A 6425-nucleotide genomic window follows, 5' to 3' on the forward strand; every position below is an offset into this window, starting at 1 on the left:
ATCTGGTTCTATGATTAGTCCCCCCATTTACAGATGAGGAAGCCCAGGGGTTACCTGATGTACCAAGGTCACACATATATGTGACAGAGCTGGGACATGAACCCAGGTATCACACCAAGGCCCATGATCTTTCTACCAGACCTCACTGCCTCTGGGCTTTAGGAAAAGATCCTATCTGCCCCAGGTGGATGTTTGGGGGATCCTTCTCCCTTAGATATTGGTAGAAAGATTCCCTGGAAGCCCTCCCAAGTTGACTGACCTAAGGGAAAGGGGACAAGGTGACCAATGCAGACTGAGCATTCCTTTGTTCAGCCCTGTGCTGGGGATTGCTGATGGGAGCAATGAGATGGGGAGAAGCCAGGGGCTGCTTAGAGAAATGGTCACAGGGGTGGGAGCCGTAGCTCTGGCACATCAACTCTCAGGAGCCAAGGCTTCCCCAAGGCCATGGTCTCTAGACAACCGAACTCACAAGAACCTGATGTATAAGCCAGAGATCCAGTGTTTCTACCTGCCATGGAGTCAGGAGATAGGAGCACAGATCTGGAGCTGTAGTGCCTGTTGTGAATCTTGCCTCTGCCACTCACTAGCTGTGTCATGTCGTTCAAGCTGTGAATCTCTCCAAGCCTCAATTTCTTCATCTGTGAAATGACAATAAAATGCACAGTGCATGTTAGCTGTCTTTGTCACTACAATTTACCAATTATTTACTCCATGCCAGGCATCCCACTAAGTGCATGCTGCCACTTAATCCTCACAGAACCCTATGAGGAGAGGGCTATTGTGGCTTGATTTTACTAATAAAGAAACTGAAACACAGTGAAGTAAATAGACTATAGGGCATAAGTGGCAAAGCAGGGGCTCAGAACAGGTCCTCTGAATCCAGAATCAGTGCTCTTAGTCTCTGGAGTCTTTTCCTGGGACCAGAATATTCTTGTCTGCACAAAGGGGCCCTGCTTGGTGCCTTTAGGGACGTCCATTTAGTTTAAATGAAGGCTCAGCAGAGCCATGAACCACCTGGAGTTCACCAAGCCCTCATGACTCCTCAGCAGAGACCAGAGCAGCCTGAGCCTGGAATCCCTGTGTCTACTGGTTCCCTGTCCCCACCTCTGGTGCAGCCAGATGAATTCTCCCTTGCACCCCCTTTTCTGTGCATCCTTCTGTTCCCTTCAGATAGAGCACAATGCAATTGATTAGTCCTCTGTTTTCTCAATTTCAATCACATCCTCGCCCTGCCTCCCTGAGATTACAGGCGGGTCACCTTGATTGCGGTTTCCACTGTTCACAAAACTCTTCAGTCATTTACAAAACCATCTCTCGCCTCATTCACTCCCCCACCTGGCTCTTCTCCTCTGTGATGCGTGATTTTACTGGCTTAAGACTCAGAGGGCAATTTTATTTCCAAGTTCATGGTGAGGGAGGAAGACACCTAATTGACTAATGCTGGGTGTTTCACATGCATTATCTCATTTGAGCTTCACCAGGAGGCAGAGCAGAAGTATGATTATTCCCTTTTTACAATAGAGGAAACAAAGACTCTGAAGGGCTACAAGACTTGCTCAATCAAGGTCATCCAGCTGGGTGATAGAGTCAGGATTGGAACCCAGGTTTGTGTAACTTCAAAGTCTCATGTCTCCCTGGGTGTCACATTCCCTTATTTGATGGAGCAGCATGGGAAAATATGATACTAACCCGGAGTCAAGCCCAGGGAGGACACGGTGCAGATAGGGGTCAGAGGTAGCCCCATCTATGCTGAGGACGGTAGTCATAAAAGAGCCAAGTCATTTATTAATTTCACACACATCTACTGATGTCTTCTGGAGGCTGGTCCTGTCCAAGACGCAGAACAGTAAGCAATTACAACATTTAGGGGCAAGGTCAGTCTGGAGGCCAAGGGAGACTTCTTGGAGGATGTGAAAGAAAAGTCTGCCTGATGAAGCAGCCAGAGGGTGAGATCATCTCCCACTGAGGGAACAGCATGTGCAAAGGTCCAGAGGCATGGTAGAGCAAGGCCAAGTCAGGCAACTGCAAATAATTACGTATGGGAGGGTTGAGGAAAAAGCTGAGGCATGGAAGAAGGTTGGAAGGTCAGCAGTAAGAGGTAGGAGGGTCGGGGAAACCAAGGGCTATGGCCCCAGAGTTGTGGAGAAAAGTCAAAGAGAAGAAATCTGGGTGGCCCAGGACCTACTAGGAGGAGTCTATTCTGGATCCCAGTGCTCCAGTACTAAGCTGGGTGGGTCCACTATCCACACCAAGAGTTCTCCCAGGTACAATATCAAAGCATCCCTCCCACCTAGTCATCCATTACACACACACACACACACACACACATACACACTTGCGCATCTGGATGGTTGATGTCCACACTCCCTCTAGCGGTCACTCTGGGCTCTACACCCAAAACTGCAGGAAACTTGCCTCCCAGGTAGGGACTAGGTCCCTTCAGACCCTCCTCATGCCTCAGGATGGGTGAGAGCAATACAGTACAGTTCCCGCTCTCAGAAAGCTCACAGTTAAATGGTGATGAGGGTGAAGGGGACAGACACAAGCAGAAAATGTGGGAGAACAGGGGAGGGTTCCAACTCAATCGGGCAGTGGGCTGTCCTCTCAGTGGAGGTGTTGCTTCACCACTGGAGACTTGAAAAAGGAGTAAAAGTTTGCTTGATAAAGAAGAGAGAGAGGGCATTCCAGACTTGACAGAATTAAGTAGCTCAGAGGCAGGAAACGAGACCGTGCAGGGAATTACAATTAAGTAGGTGTGACTGGAGTGAAAAATTTGAGGAGGTTCATTGGCTAAAGATGCAGATGGTGAAGTAGACACGGGGCCTTGTCTGCCATGCATTTGGGCTAGGAATCCAAGCCTTGGGCCATGGGAAGCCACTGAAGGTTTTGAGCCGGGGAGCGGCAAAATCAGATTCACTTTCTAGACAGAATCCGTTGGTGACCAACATAGAGGAAGGATGGGAGAGGAAGATGTGGGAGAGGAACACTCCTCTTGGACACAAAGAACCACACCAGGTCACACTCATAGGAGAATACAGAGCTTTGGGCAGGCCTATGAACCAGACATATCAACACATGTGATGACACCTACAGACAAGTCAGTGGCACCCCAGGTTGGGCACCCAGACAAACAAACACATACTGACATACACTCAGACACATAACTCAGGTCCCTGAGCTGAAAGGAAACAGAGGACACATATTCAGCCCCAGACACAGGCTGACAGTGAGAACTGTGCACACCCTGATGGACACAGGAATTCACATGCACGCAGTGTGCCTGTCAAGGGCCCTACCCTGCCCCCTTCTCTCCCCCGGGTTCCTCACCACCTCGGGCAGGAACAAAGCTGACCTTTGCCCTCTGGCCTCTGGCCTCTCCTCCCACACCCCCTGCCCAGAGGGAGGAGCTGTTTGAAGTCTGGGCTGCAGCTGGGGTTTCCTGTTGCCTGGAGGAATGTGGGAGGATTTGCAGGGAGGGAGAAGTGGAGGGAGGCCAGCACAGGAGGAGGGATAATGGGGACCTGAGGGCCTTAGTTCCCACTGTACCACAATGAAGAAGGGCTTCCTGCTTCCATGGTTTCTGGGACCCCCGCTCTGAGCTGTTCCCATCCAGAGGAGGGGAAAACCAAGGCCATGATGGCTCCAGTCCAACGGGCCTCTTGTTCCTGTATCTGTAGCTTGGTGGCTCTCTTCGCCTCAGTTTCCCCTTCTGTGGACTGGGCTGAACCCCTCCCTAGCCATCCACACCTTTCCTGAGGGAGCTCCAAGAGGGGGGGCTTCTGTAGTCAGGGAGGGCAGTGAGACCCAAGTCTCGCTTCACTCTGCCCTTTCCCAGAGCTCCAGGGGCCTGGCTCCAGGCTGCTGTGACCCCTCAGTTATTGTCATTATTGTCATCATGACTTGCTAGGCCCTCAGTATGCCCTTGCCAGTTTTCAAAGTGCTTTCACATCCATGTGTTCAGTAAATCTTCTGCACATCCCTGCCTGTAACACAGGGGCCAGAGTACTCCTCAATTTTACACATGTGGAAACTGAGACTCAGAGAGGTCAAGGACGCAGAATAGCAGAATCAGAACCAGGTCTGTCGGGCTCCTATTCCACATGGCCTCCAAACCCTTAGGCCCTACAACTTTACCTCTGGACTCTCACCTCTATTTCCTAGGGTCTAGCTATACCACCTTCTACTTACATTGAAACAAAAGTGCTTGAAGTGAGCTGAGCCCAGAAAGGAATGATGCAGTTTCTTCCAGAACTGAGGTCCCCTCCTTTAAGTCTGTTTTCTCAGGGAGCCTACAGCTACCCTGCCAGGACTGTAGCAACCCCAGGTGCTGTTTTTAAGGACTGGGTAAGCCCCCTTTTAGACAAGGCGACTGAAGCAGATATGGAGATTAGACACTAGGTGGCAGCAGCCACCCACAGGAAGAGTCTGCTTGAGTTTGGGGAGAGCACCCCCCAACCCAACCCAATTTGGATAGGATCCAAGAGAAAGACAAGCTCCCAAATGACTGGGAAACCTTGTAATGCTTAGTTTCCAGCTATGCCCAACACCTTAGGGACTAATAGCACCCACCCTTTCTGGGGAGAGGGCAACTGAAGCCTTTTTGTGTGGGAGGGGTATGCTTGGACCACCCTACCTAACTTCTATCCCCATCTCACACTTGGAGACCAGGGCCCTACCAGCCTTGTCCTCTGCACCTCATCACTTAACCTTTCTGCTCCCATGTCTTTCCCAAACTTCTCTTCATCCCAATCTACCTGGTGCTCCCTAGCTCCCCCAAACCATTCACACCCAATTCCTCCCACCCAAACCTTGATTCAATTTGGGTGGGGTCTTCATGCCCTGTGGCAGAGCCTAACAGGTAAGGATATTGTGAAGGGGTAAAAGAAAGGGAAACATGGGCTTTTCTTACGCTCCCCAATGCTGAAGTCTCACCAGTGGGGGACCAGCTGGGGCAAGTCTCATCTATTTGTCATAACTTTTGACCCAGGATTTGGAGCTGCAAGGGGCCCCTAACAACCTTAACCATTGCTTTCACTAATATCTGACCTTACAGTACTTCCTGTTCAATGACCAAATCTTTGAACCCAGGGCTTGCCTGCAAGGAGAAGCTGCTCCCAGATGGGGGCCTCTGCAACTGGCCACATCAGCACCGCCCCCCTCACCCCTGCCTCTGTGATGCCAGATCAATAAGCATACTATTTAGAGCCCTAGACCTCTCCCATCGCTGCTGTGTGCCCCAACCCCAACAAAGAGCCAACAGCATGTTCCCCAAGGTATCTTCTTTTGCCCTTTGGGGGTTCCAGACCATCCTAGAGGAGGGGCTTGGGAGGAGTTGAGGTGTAGGGAAGGTAGTGATAGGGAGCTGCAGTTGGCAAAATGACACCACCTGCCTTTGTCACATGCTGGCCATCACCCCACATCACCCCGCAGGGCCAAAGTGGGAGCCAGAAACAGGTGGGCCAAGGACAAAGGCACTGCTGAAGGAACTTCAGACATGGGACAAGACAGAAAAAGCCAGCAGACACTGGACAAAGGAATGTCAGACACACAGATGAAGTGGGACTAGTGCAGGACCAGTCAGGGCCGGTGTTGGTAGCCGCAGGACAGGACTGCAACCATGCATTATTCATCTCCATGTTCCCTGTGAGCCCTGCACACCTAAGTTAGCATTTGTCGAATTGGAGTGCCAAGGGAGGGCACACGAACGCTGGGAGAGAAGGTCCGATGGAGGCCTGGGGAGTCACAGCTCCCTGCCATGGCCCAGAGGTTAAACAGTGGGCTTTGTACTCAAACAGTCCCTGGTCCAGTTGGGCTCTACCACTTCATACTGGGGGACATGGGCCCTTCATGGAAATAACAGTACCATTTCACCAGGTCTTTGCTGGACTCGAGGGCCCTGTGGTGCCCAGTAAATAGCAGCATCAATTCTCCTTCCTGTCCAGCTACCTTCTCTTAGTAACCAGGCCCTGGCAGTGCACATTCCCATCTGTGAGGATAGGCCAGGCAGGGGGCCTGAAGCGAGGGGCTGGATAACAGATGTGACCTGAAGAGGAGGTAGGTGAAAGTGCTGAGTCCAGCCCCCTGGGCACAGCAGGAGCTCTGAACTGTTGAATCTGAATCTTGCTTCCTGACACAAGGAAAAAGCTCAGTCTAATTCAAGAAGGCAAGGCGCCCAGGGTCGGGTAGGGGAGCGGCGGGGCGGGGCGGGGGGGGGGCAGGAGCGGGTGGTCTGTGATCTGTTGATTATCCAGGACTTTTGTGCCCTCACCGCCCTTGGACTTCTCGAAAAGCTAGGCTTTGGTAGGGGGGGGCGCTAAAGGCAGAGCTCAGAACTTGAGCCGGGGTCACTGAGTGGGGAGGAGGTACTGGTGGGCTTTGAGATTTCTGGAGCAGCCCTCCCGCCATAAACCCTCGCACTTTACTCA

This window comes from Camelus bactrianus, chromosome 13 (genome assembly GCF_048773025.1).
Source record: "Camelus bactrianus isolate YW-2024 breed Bactrian camel chromosome 13, ASM4877302v1, whole genome shotgun sequence".
Lineage (NCBI taxonomy): Eukaryota > Metazoa > Chordata > Mammalia > Artiodactyla > Camelidae > Camelus > Camelus bactrianus.